This window comes from Ailuropoda melanoleuca, chromosome 14 (assembly GCF_002007445.2).
Source record: "Ailuropoda melanoleuca isolate Jingjing chromosome 14, ASM200744v2, whole genome shotgun sequence".
NCBI classification, from domain to species: Eukaryota; Metazoa; Chordata; class Mammalia; order Carnivora; family Ursidae; genus Ailuropoda; species Ailuropoda melanoleuca.
In genome coordinates this window covers 34364741-34377196 of record NC_048231.1, presented here as the reverse complement: position 1 = coordinate 34377196, position 12456 = coordinate 34364741, and positions in this window count along the sequence as shown.

The following is a 12456-nucleotide window of genomic DNA, read 5'->3' as shown; positions in this document are numbered from 1 at the left end:
ATAAAATGGTGATCATACAGTAAGCCATATAAAAAGTCTTTTTTTTAAAAAGGTGAAAACAAACACATTTCTGACCACAATTCAATACCATTAGAAATTAACAGCAACTGTGCAGATAGCTAAATAGAGTTGACCTGCCTCAAAATGTTAAAATGCCATTCTCAATAACTCTTGAGTAAAAGAGAAAAGCAAGCCAAAATTAAAAACTGTTCAGAAATGAGCAATAATGAGAGCACCACATATAAAAACCCATGGATTGCAGCTAAATGAATACTCAGAGGAAAACCTATAGCCCTAAATCTTCTATCTGAAAATCTTTCTATCAGAAAGATTGAAAATAAATGAGCTGAACATTTAACTCGGGAAACTGAAGAGCTGGGACGAACAAGAAAATACACCTAAAAATTGTAGATGGAAGAAATTAATAAACACAAAGGCAGAAATTAATTAAATAGAAAACCAGAAAACAGTCAGTAAAAACAAACACTTGCACTTTGAGAGGCTGATGAAATAGACATAGTTTCGGCAAGTGTGTTTCATCAGAGACTCATTGAAAATTTTTGGAGCACAGGCAACGAGCCAGGTGTTGTTCTAGGCACTGGAAAATGAGCAGAGCAAAGAGCCCCTGCCCTTGTGGAGATGACACTCTGGTGGCAGTGGGGAGACAATAAATTAATAAACAAGTGAATCTAAATACATCTGATGAGGATGATGAGTGTTCTAGGGAGGAAAAAAGCATGGAAGAACGATACAGAGCCTTAGATTGGGTAGGTTTGCAATTACAAAGAGGATGGTCTGACCTCACTGAGAAGGCACATTTGGGAAAAGGCCAAGGAGAGGGAGGCAAAGCCTTGCATATATCAGGAGAAGAGTATTCCTGGCAGAGGGAAGAGCATGTCCTGAGAGAGGGACATGCCTGCTATGTTTGCAAAGGAGGCAAGAAAGATCCTGATGGGGAAGGGTGGGGAGAGAACAAATATACAATAAAGAGGCATAGAGGAGGTTTTTTTTTTTAATAAAAGTTATTGAAAACGCAGCTTGTATTAATTAGATGTGGGTCAGTGGTTGTAGCAAAAACAACAACAACAAAGAGGCTTAAACAAAGGAGAAGTCAACTCTCTCATAGTACTAAGGTCTCATCTTAGGCTCTTTTTGCTTTATTGATCTGCATCTCAGCTCCTTGTCAGCTGACTCATCTCTAAGTACCCCTTCCAAGCAGCACATCAAGGGAAGAAGGGGAACACGCCCACATTTAAAGGCACGTGCCAGGAATTGCACACAACCCTCACTTTCTTTACAACCTGAATTCTGAAATCTCCCACACCTGAACTGTGGGACTGGGTCACATCCAGCCACAAGAGAAGCTCGGAAAAGTTGTCTCATTCCAGGCATTTATACCCAGCTAAAAATTGAAAAATGAGAGAACAGATACTGTGGACAAACAGCAGTCTGTGCCACAGGAGCCAAAGATCTATCTCTTAAAAACAAACAAACAACAACAACAACAACAAAACCCAAAACGCCATGCAGGATGGTTTTAAGAGCAAATTATTCCAAACCTTTAAGAAATAGAGCTCTTCGGGATACATCCTCTACAGTCCTCTGTTACCGAGAGTGGGAAAGGACAGAAAGTTTCCTAGTTTAACCTTTCAGGTTGGCAAGGCCCCAATACTAAAACCAAGAATAGTGCATACATAAAAACTATAGGTCAACATCTTTTATAAATATAGAAGCAAATCCTAAATAAAACATGATCAGTGGTCTGTTAAGAGAATAATGCAATTTGATCCAGTAGAGTCGAATGTCAGAAATGCAAATATGGTTCAACATGAGGAAGTCCACCTCACTTACGGGTTAAAGGAGAAAATCATATGGCCACCTCAAAGGTTACTGAAAAACAATCAGGTGAAACTAAACTTCTAATCTTAGATTTAAAAATAAAACAAACTACTTGTTAACTAGAATAGAAGATTTATGTAAGTAGATAAAGAGTATTGTGGCAGAGATGGTTCTAGTCCCCCATCATCCATTCTCTGTTTCCCTTGTTGTACCTAACCCCCACTGTTAGCAGGCAATATGGCCACTGAGGCAGAGACTACATTTCCCAGCATTCCTTGAAGTTAGGTGTGATCAGGTGATTAGGTTCAAGCCAATGGGATGTGCATATAAATGATACCTGCAATTGCTAGGTTATTGCTCCAAAGAGGGGACTGTTTGTTTTCCTTTGAGTTCCCCTAGCTGGAAAATAGCAATTCCTGGAGAGTGCGGAAGCTCTCTAAACAGACCAGGGGAACCACCCCTGGGCTGTTCCCTGTGACTATCCCTGTGAACTCTGATGTAGAAAAATTAACTTCTATCTTACTTACGCCACAGTAGTCTAGACTCGCTTTGTTTTGCCAGTTAGCCAATGCCCTAACCAGTGCACAAATGCAGTGGTTACCATAAATCACCACAAATTAATTTCCAGTCATGAATCATAGAAGCATTCCCATTAAAATCAAGAAGAAAAGAATACCTGCTCTCTTTATTATTCAACATTTTGCTGGATGTCCTAGCCATGTGCCAGCAATTAGGTGAGAAAAAAATACTATTAGAAAGGAAAAATGAAATTTCCATTATGTGTAGGCAATATTATCTGCTTTCCTACTAAAAAGTACTAGAAATGGTAAGAGATTTCAATAAGGGGCTAAAATATAAGAGATTTTGAGACTCAGTTCCTTGTTTACAAAATGGGAATAATAGTTTTTTATGGGATTAACATGAAGATTAAATGAGAAAATGATTAGAAAATACCTAACCCTATGCCTGACATATAGTAGGCATTCAGTAAATACTATTCCTTCCCTTCTTTCTTATTCAGCCATAATCGAGAATCCCACACATCTACCTATTACAAGAGAAAAAAGATTTCTTTTCTAAGTTTCTGAAAGTAAAATAAGCCTCTACTGCATTTCTGTGCTGAGGCAAAACCCTACAGGAATGTAATGGAATCAGAGGCTCTCTGGTTGGAAGAAATCTAACAGATGAGTTTTTCTGACAACCCATCTAGGTCCTGAAGGCTCTCGACAACCTGTGTTGGGATGCTTCCAATGCCAAAGAAAATATTATCCTCTAGGAAGATCTGTTCCTTCAATCCATCCACCAACCCATGTATAGTGGCATCCACCCATTCATCCACCCACCCATTCATCCATCCATCCACTACCCATCCATCCATCCATCCATCCACCCATTCATTCACTCACCCATTCACCCACCCACCCATCCATCCATTCATCCATCCATCCACTACCCACCCATCCATTCATTCATCCACCGCCCATTCATCCACCCACCCAACTACTATCTACCTATCCATTCATTTATCTACTACCACACCCCCCATCTATCCATCCACAGCACCACGCCACTTATTGAGCATATATTATGCACCACAGTGGTAGGCACTGGGGCTTTCAAATAGAACATTTCTTGGTCAAAATACTCCTGCGTGTAAACATATAACAATAACACACTGTGACAAGTGCTATAATAGAGTCCCCTTTAAATTGTTGTAGCAGAATGGAAGTAATAACTGCTGGGAGTGTGAGAGAAAGTTCCTAGGAGGGATGACATTTTAGCTAGGAGATGAAGAATATCTAAGAGATATTCTCCAAGCAGAGAAGAGAGGAAGGACATTCCAGACAGAGGGGACAGGAAACTGAATACAGAAATGTACATACACAATACATTCACAAAATTGCAAATAGTAGGGCGGGGGGTGGGGGGGCATGGAGCAGGAGGAGTGTCAGACGGGGTCTGGAAAGGTGACAAGAGGCAAAACTCTGAAAGACTTTGCAATCTCTGCTTCAGTTAAAGTTTTGGTGAGTAGAACCATCATTCTCTAGAAATCTCCTTAAGAAAATATGCAAAGAATCCCCACGATGTTCTTACATTAATCTGTGCTGCTGGTTTGGGCTTAGATGCAGCTTTGCAGAATATATTTTTTAAAGTTTCATTATGCCACTGTACATCAAAATAGGCCAATATAAATTATAATATGGTCATGCCAATAGGACTTGCAAACACAATATTTTAAGTTTATATTGCTTTCCAAGACCCATAAAAATTATTCCGAATGGCTGTTTGCTTTTTGAAGCCAAATGAAAAGGTATTTGCAATTTGATTATTAACAAATCAAATCACTGATATGATATTGGATTCGGTACATCTCAAACTGACTGAGAGCGAAAAATCCTCAGTGGTCAATTATGTAGCATGGCTGGTTTATAGTTTCCTGTGTGTCATTAAGAATAAGCACCACAGCCAACTCCAATTTTATTTTGATTTATTTTAACTATTTCTCTGCTCTAAGAATTTCTCTCCAGGCCTCTACCAGGCATCGGAGCTTTTCTCTGACTGAGGCTAGTATGGGTACAACCAGGGGCATAGCTGACTATGTGAAAAAAGCAATGGGTGGATGGCTAGGGGGATACAAGGATGCATGAACGCATCAACACATGGATGAATGATTGATACCATTTTAGTGCACACCAGATTTTAAGAACTGAATTGCTTTCATAGTAGAAAGAGTGTTGGTTTTCTTACTTCTAGCATCAAGCCTTTTTTATTTTTTTTATATTGCCTTGTGTTTTTGCCCTATGCCCTTGACTAATGGAAAAGTCTCTCTTCTTTAGATATGAGCAGGGCCTTTTGATATTAATGGCTAGAGAGAAAATAGTATATGCTCTCAAGTAAAATGGATCATTCTAGACTGGGGCCTCCTGTGCAGTGTCTCTGATCTCTCTGCAGGTTCAGAGAAAACCTCAACCCCTTCTTCCAGCAAGGGAACCTCTCCTCACCCCTACTTAAGTGGGGACCACAATTTCAGAAAATCTTTAGATGACCCAGACTCTGCTAGTGCTCCGAAATGCATGACCCAGGAAACACAGGGTAAAGGACTCCTGAGAGGCAGAGTGTCTGGGGACACAACAGTCTGCCTTCTGATCTGGAAACAGGATTTGGGTTTGGAGGAACCACATCTTGTCCTGCTTTATTCAGCTTTTAAGGCATCCCTAGTTTGCCACCTGTGCTGATGGTCACCTCTTCCAGACAGATTCCGTGAGCAGTGTTCACAGACCTCCCACCACGCAATTCTCAACCCTGCGCCTAACCATGAGTTGGGCAGAACGGGACTTATTTCCTGAATTTTTCTAAAATAGAAGGAGACAAAGATTTAGGGAAGTTCCCTATCTTACACAAGGTGACAGGAACGAACATCTATTTTGTGCCTATCCAGGGTCCATTATCCACCACCTCCCGTGATAATATTGCCCTTAAAGATCCTTTTAGAGAGTGTCATCCTCCATACTCAAGCCATGGTTTGGCTTCAGCTGATAACTAGTCCTGCTTCTGGAGGTGGAGATTGTTTCTTCTGCACCCTTAACGTGAAGGAAGATCACTAGGCTAATGGGATGTATTTCCAGAATTTCACGTACCTACTGAGACAGATCAGGTGTGTTCCTGGTATTGCTGGAAGCAGGGGTGATGCAAGTCTGGAAGTTTTAGGCAATATGAGTGGAGAGAGGTGGTTTAGGAAGAAGCCAGCATGGAAGAGAACAAGACATGAAAAAGAAAAACAAGATCCAGCAATATTATTTGAGCCTCTGGATCTAGCCACACCTGAAACCAGACCTCCCTGGACTCTTGCATTACATATGTATTCCAGTCCTCTATTGCTGCCATAACAAACCATCCCAAAATTCAGTGGCTTAAGACAGTAATTCATTATTACTGTCATGGTTCTGTGGATTAATGAGCTCAACTAGGTGGTTCTGACTTGAGGTCTTTCATGTTGTTGTATTCAGATGTCAAGCAAACTTAATGTGTAAAATGGCATCTTCACTAACATGTCTGTTGGCTAGGTTAGTATTGGTGGACCCCCTGGGGGCTGGTCAGGCATCTCTCTCCATGCAGCCTGTCCACATGGCTGGTTTGGACTTCCTCATAGCATGGAGGTCCCCTCAGAGTCGAACCTCATACAATGTCTGGCTTTACTTGGGATGAGTGGTTCCAAGAGAAGGTGGAAGCTACAATGCTTCTGTCTCAGGAGCCAGGCAGCGTCATTTCTTCCACTTCTACTGGTTGTAAGTGAGTTTCTGGATCAGTCTAGATTCCAGAGGAGGATCCTACACAAGGCATATGTACCAAGAGGCTTGATTCACTAAGAACACAGTTTTAGAGACTGGTTACCACAATACGCTAGCCAACATATTCCCCTTAATGCCCTTAGAGTTAAATTTCCATTACTTGCAACCAAAAACAAGTTTGAGCAGAGCCTGGATTAGAATACAGGCCTGTTCTGCCCTCTCCCATGTTGAAATCCTTCAAGACCAAATGCAAGGTGCACCCCCTTCCCCAGTTTCTCCTCCCCAGTCATAGGAATCACGCCCTTCTTGATTCCATTGCACTGTTAGAAATCAGTTGGAAGAACTGGTCAGAGCCCGAGACGTCATTGAGGCTCAACACCCGACTTTAGCAGCTCTGGAAACAGAGCCCCAGAAAGACAAGGAGAAGTGACCAAAGTCACGCCACAGTTTAGGGGACTCATTAGGGAAGCATTCTGGCTGGGATGATGGATATGATGTTCACATCTTATTCTCTCTACTGGACCGTAAATTCCTTAGAAGCCGGGACTGCGCCTGCTCCATCTCAGGACCCTCATGACTCCTTGAACAGGTCTTGGACCAGGAAGACCTTCAATGCTTAAACAAATGTTGTTTAAAATTTGCAGAGGTAAACTTTACATCTGGAATTTCCACAGCCTGCTTGGCTCTAAGGAGCTCTCTCTGGCCCCGGGGGAGTTGCCCCTTTGCCACCCCCCCTCCACCCCAGGGAAAAAAGAAGAAGGACAAAGGCGGCTCACAGGCAGCATGTCCCAGGCCTGGGTTCTTACCAGAGGCTCCGGGGATGGCCAAGTGAACCCCCACTTCCTCATCTGTAAATTGGGGTGTAATAACCACAGCAAAGCCCCTCCCAGTCGTGGGGCTGTTGGATGTAATAATGCATGCAAAGGGGCTTTGAAAACCCTAACAAGCTACACAAAAGCAGGGGGTTGGGATCATTAGTAGACTGGGACGAGGGAACTCCAGTGTGCCCAGTGGGCGGGGCAGGGGAGGCCAGGAGCCTGTGCATCCTCAGAAGAGCTGCCGTCCTCCCCCTCACCTGCCCCGGAACCCCTCCCCAGGTCCAAATGATGAGCACTCCCGCCCAAAGCTGCCTGTCAGAGCCCAGGGCTAAGGGAGAGACCGAGCCCCATCGGATTTTCTCCCTCCCCCCTCAGATTCCCCACCCATTATTAGCCCCGAGTGGGGGGAGAGACATGACTAATTGTGCCCACAGTTGCCTCCTGGCATGGACAATTAGCCACCTGCATCTAATTCTGAGGGACCCAGAGGCTAATTGCATCTGCCAGACCCCATGGGCTGTGTGTGTGTATGTGTGTGTGCGTGTGTGTGCATATGTGTGTCCTCGAGCTACCAGTGGGCACCAAAGCAGACACTGCTAAAATAAGTGGGTAATATTGCATTTAACATCCACCAAGAGCTTGCTGGCCCCTGAGCACAAAGGGAACGACCACGACATTGTCCTTCCTAAGGAAGAGGGACAAAGGAGGCTTTCACTGCTAAGTAGGTAAAACACAGTTCTGTAGCTGGAGAGCACCCCCCGAGCCTTGTGGACCCTTCAGGGCTGCCACTGTGATCAGAGGCACCCTACCTCCGGGCTGTGGACGGGTGCCACCTAGAGACTCCTCCACGCCCAACTCCGCCCCCTGTCAGGGCACTGCGCATGCTCTGCTCTAGTACCGCTACCCTGGCCTGTGAGCCTCCCCGAGCACTGGCAGCACTGCAGGGGCAGGGGTGGGTTAGCTGCTCACGCCGGCTCGTGGGTGGAATGAATCAATGAGTGAGCGAAGGAACGAAAGACAGCTGCTACCTACGAAGGGCTCGGGGAGGTTTCCGTCCTGTATCGTTAAGACCCCCTGGCACACCATCTCACCTCACAGCCACCCTTGCCTCGCAGCGGGCTTGGTCCCCATACTCACCCCCAACACCTTCTCACGGTCCCGCTGTGCTCCTAACCCAGGCTGAGTTCCTGACCTTGGTCTCCAGCCCTTGCTTCTGCTCAGATTCCAGCAGCTGCTCGCTCTGGCTCCTGCGGACTCGGGACCCCATCTAAACACTTCTGGCCCATTTCTACCTAGGACCTCCTTGGGAAGTGTGCCTGCCCTGGCCAGTCCCTCAGGACTTAAGTCTTATCAGGCAAGCTTACCTGGTCCCATCAGGGCAGGAGCAGGGCCCTGAAGACCACCTCCTCTGAGCCACATTAGCCTCTCCCAGGCCAGGCCTCCACCTGGCCCTGTTCTTCAATCCCACAGACTTCGAATCACGTGCTTCTGTTTTCTGTAGGGGGCTGTGCCCTAGCAACAGTTAGAAGTTATAAACTCCCAAATCTCAGTGGTTTCCCTCCATAAGGTTTATTCATACACACAGTGCAACCCAGCATGGGCTTGTGGGGAACTGGGCTCAGTGCAGCCATTGAGACACCCAGGCCTTTCTGTCTGGGCTCTGAGCCCCCCACTAACCCATCTGCAGCTGGCAGGCAGAGGAGGGAAAGGAGACAGTATGCAGAATTGTGTGATGGATTTCCGTGGCCAGGTCTAGAAGAGGCATCTATCGCTTCCCCCACCTTTCATTGGCCAGGTTCGCATGGTCACCTAACCGCAAGGGAGACTGGGATGTGTAGTTCACTTACGTGCCCCGGAGGAAACAAGATTCAGTGGGTGAACAACAAGCTAGTCTCTGCCACTTCCACCTAGGACCTTGTGCATAAATGAAAACTGTACAGTTAGGCATTCATTTCCTCTGCGTGCTCCTGATAAAGGCCAAATGCCGTATTCTGACACCCGAAGCCCTGCCTGGTCACCTGCCCGTTCCCTGTCCTCCCTTCCATACCCTGTGCTCCAGCGACTGCAAGCTAGTTAGGAGCCCGCCTCCCCCCGGCAGCCCCCGGGCTGTTCCACATTTCTGTGGTTTGCTTATTTCTCTGCTGCCATGGCCTCTCCCCCCTTCCCCCACCCAGCCAAACTCCATTCAGCCTTCAAGACCCACCCCAAGGGCTTCTTCCAGGAAAGCTCTCCCCAGCCCCCCACACTCCCAGGAGAGATGACAATATGTCCACCACCACCCTGCTTTGCACCTGCCCTCACACACTCTGCTCTCTGAGGCCCACCTGGCTACCCACCTGTATTGGGTTGAATTGTGCTCCCTAGAAAAGATACACTCAGGTCCTCACCTCTGGTACTTGTGAAAGTGACTTTATCTGGGAATATGATCTTTGCAGATGCAATTACATTGAAGATCCCAAGATGAGATCATCCCAGATCTAGGACCAGTGTCCTTATAAGAGAAAATTTGACACGGGGATCCTGGAAGACCAGGGAGAAGGCCATATGAAGATGGAGGCAGGGATGGGAGAGAGGCGGCCATGAGCCAAGGCACCCCAAGGATTTCTGGCTGCCCCCGGAAGCGGGAGAGAGACATGGAACGGATTCTCACTCAGAGCCTTTAAAGAAAACAACCCTGCTGGCAGCCTTGATTTCAAACTTCTGGCCTCCAGAACTGTGAGAAGATAAGTTTCTGTTGTTTTAGCCACCAAATGTGCAGTAATTGGTACAGCAGCCCCAGGGATCCAATGTGGCACCCACGCAGTGTGGCCGCGAAAAGCAAGCTACAGCTGTTCCACCGGGAGCCGCAACTCACGTGCCAGGCAGGTGATCTGGTGACGTGTAAGACCAAACAGTGCCTGGCCTGTGTGGAGCATGAGAACACAGGCTTCTCTAAAGAACATTCAAAAGTATTCCTTTTTTTTTTTTTAAGATTTTTTTATTTATTTGCGAGAGCGGGGGAGAGAGAAAGCACGAGCAGTGGGAAAGGGTGGAGGGAGAGGGAGAAGCAGACTCCCCCTAAGCTGGGATCCCAATGCGGGGCTTGATCCCCAGACCCTGAGATCATGACCTGAACCGAAGGTAGACACTTAACTGACTGAGCCCCCCAGGCGCCCCTCAAATTTATTCTTTTTTTTTTTAAGATTTTTTTTATTTTTATTTGACAGAGATAGAGACAGCCAGAGAGAGAGGGAACACAAGCAGGGGGAGTGGGAGAGGAAGAAGCAGGCTCATAGAGGAAGAGCCTGATGTGGGGCTCGATCCCATAACACCAGGATCATGCTCTGAGCCGAAGGCAGACGCTTAACCGCTGTGCCACCCAGGTGCCCCCTCAAATTTATTCTTAAAGAAAAAATGAAAAGAAAATATTTCAGTAAAACAAAGCACATCTGTGCTGAGGATTTGGCTTGCAGTGAGGGTGGCCTGGGACCGTCCCAATTTATCCCTATCCCAGTGTAATCACTAATAGCCCCCCTCCCTTCAGAAGGACTTGTAAACTACATGGTCACCCTTCCCATGGACCATGAGTCCTCTGTTCCTTTCATCCCAGTCATGCAGAACAGACTTGCCTTCCCCCACCTCTAATCGTGGTTGCACACTGATAGATCCGATTATTGTTGCACGGAATGCACTGCCTCCCCAGCCCCACCACTGAAGAAGGAGTATTTTCCTCTGTCCAACAAACGTAGGGCTTGGCCATTATGACTCACCCTGGCCTTGTGATACACAGGGGCAGAGTACTCTTCTCTGCTGCCGAATTGGGCTGCAGCCATGTGACTTGCTGTGGCTGATGGGATGTTAGCCAATGTGACTGAGCCGAGGGCTGGAAGCACTTGCACGCACAACCTATGCCATCATGTGACTGCTTCTCCCAGCTAGTTGCTGCCCCTTCTGCCTGGGCCCTGAAATGAACAGCCTGGAAGTAGACTTGAGCCCAATTGTCAGGGAGAAGCCAAGCCCAGCCTAGATCAGCAGAACCCCAGTTAAGCCCCATGAGTGAGAAACAAATGCATATTCTTGTACATCTTTGGTGTTTTGTGACTGTTTGTTACACAGCAAAAGCTGACTTATATACCCTCAAGCCACCATTGGATCCCAGTATGTTGGCGCTCACTCAGTGCCCTGGGTTCCAACTCCAACCTCCTCACCCCAACCCCAGTTAGCACCTCAAGCCTCCCCACACAACTGGAGCCTCTGCTGACCTCCCCTGCCTGCCTTTGGGGAAGCCTCTCCATGCCAGGCTGCAGCTCCAGGGAGATGTGGAAAATTATAGCACTCTCCTTGCTGTTTTATAATCAACCAATTACATGTCTGCAAATCTTCTAGACCAGCTCTGTTCAGGAGGAAGAGAACGTGAGCCACATTTGTACTCTAAAAAGTTTCCAGTGGCTGCATTTAAAAAGTAAAATGTAGGAGGTGAAATGAATTCTAACAGTAAATGTTATTTAACCCGATAGGCCTAAAATATTATTTCAACATGTAACTGATATTATTTAAATTATATTCATGTATTTACTATATAATAAATATGTAAAATATGTGTTATTTTAAAAATACTTTGTATTCCTTTTCATACTAAGTCTTCGAAGTCCGGTGTGTTTGTAACACAAGCCGCACATCTCCCTTTGGATTAGCCACATTTCAAGTGCTCAATAGCCATGTGTGGCTTACGGCTACCATATTGGAAGCAGAGCTCTAGAACAGGAACGATCGAAAGCAATACTGCCAATGCATAGCATGGCACCTGGCACATACCAAGGACTCAATAAATGATTATTAAGTAAATGAATGAACCAATGGTAAACACACAGGCATTGTTTTAAAGGTGGTGAAATTTTGGGGCGCCTGGGTGGCGCAGTCGTTAAGCGTCTGCCTTCGGCTCAGGGCGTGATCCTGGCATTCTGGGATCAAGCCTCACATCAGGCTCCTCCGCTAGGAGCCTGCTTCTTCCTCTCCCATTCCCCCTGCCTGTGTTCCCTCTCTCGCTGGCTGTCTCTGTCAAATAAATAAATAAATAAATAAATAAATAAATCTTTAAAAATAAATAAATAAAGGTGGTGAAATTTTGATCTCTGTAACCCATGGTCAAAACACCATGGCTTACGTAGAGCAAATTTTCATGATAAAGAGCGGTGATGTTTTGAAGGTCCAAGTTGTCTAGTGCCTCACCTGAGCCCCCACAGCAAACCTGCTCAAGGACTACCATACGCAACTTAAAGGCAATCTCAGGCAGTATTTCCCAAACTTGTTTGACCATGAAGATCACTTAAATCGTACCATTTTGGTCAGAGTGCCATTAATTTCTTGCAATATCATTCAAATGAACATCGATGCACAAAAACGGTCTCGCAGTTGAATAAATTGCAGTAAGAAATGATCAAAATGTGATCCATATGCTTAATATAAAGTAAACATTGAATAATTGCACCAATAAATGTTAAAATTATGAGATAAAATGCATAACAAAGACC